We start from the raw sequence: 695 nt of genomic DNA, 5'->3' as shown, positions 1-695 counted from the left end.
GACGAACACGCAGTAACGTAAAACACAACACACAGACACAACGGGAAAAAAATACAGAAAACCAGCGAAGAGGAGGATCGGAACAAAGGGAAGGCTACGGGACGAGAAGGAAGTGTGAAGAAAAACACAATGACAAAAGGGGGAAGAGAAAGAAAAACAGAGGGAAAACAAAGGTAAAATGCGAAAGATAACATGCGATGAAAATGTATTCTTCGATAAGATAATACGCATTTGTTTTCACAATTGCAAACGGAAGAAAGACATCAAAATAACGAGACAAATCAGATGGAAGGAACAGACAAAGAAGAGGGGAAGAGGAGCAAGAGGAAATACACGATAAGGAATACGAAAAGGAGGAGGAAGTAGAGGAAAACTGAAGAGAATGCGGACGAGGAGAAGAGAGAAATGAAGACGAAAGAAGCTGACAGCGTGAGTACAAGAGAAGTCGAGGTAAGCCACTTTTTTCGCCTCCTTCTCTTATCTTCTCCTCTCTTCTCTTCTTCTTCCTTCGGATCTTCCTGGGCCTCTTCTCTTGCCTACCAATGGGCCAGTCTTACCACTCTCTTACCCATTCTCTCCCTTGCCTTCATAATTTCTTTTTACCTTTTTTTCTTACCTATCCTCTCCCATTTTCTTTCTCTTGCCTATTATCTTTTTTTCTCGCTCTCTTACCTAGTCTCCCCCTTCTTTTCTTA

The 695-nt window shown here is 41.9% G+C and overlaps 1 protein-coding gene across 1 annotated transcript in view; it reads right to left on the bottom strand.

The window, feature by feature from the left end:
- Positions 1–695, bottom strand: part of LOC119587952 — a gene marked incomplete in the record, with an annotated part of 31,111 nt that overhangs the window by 10,162 nt on the left and 20,254 nt on the right.

Source organism: Penaeus monodon, chromosome 23, assembly GCF_015228065.2.
Source record: "Penaeus monodon isolate SGIC_2016 chromosome 23, NSTDA_Pmon_1, whole genome shotgun sequence".
NCBI lineage: Eukaryota > Metazoa > Arthropoda > Malacostraca > Decapoda > Penaeidae > Penaeus > Penaeus monodon.
This window is presented reverse-complemented; position numbering and strand designations above follow the sequence as displayed.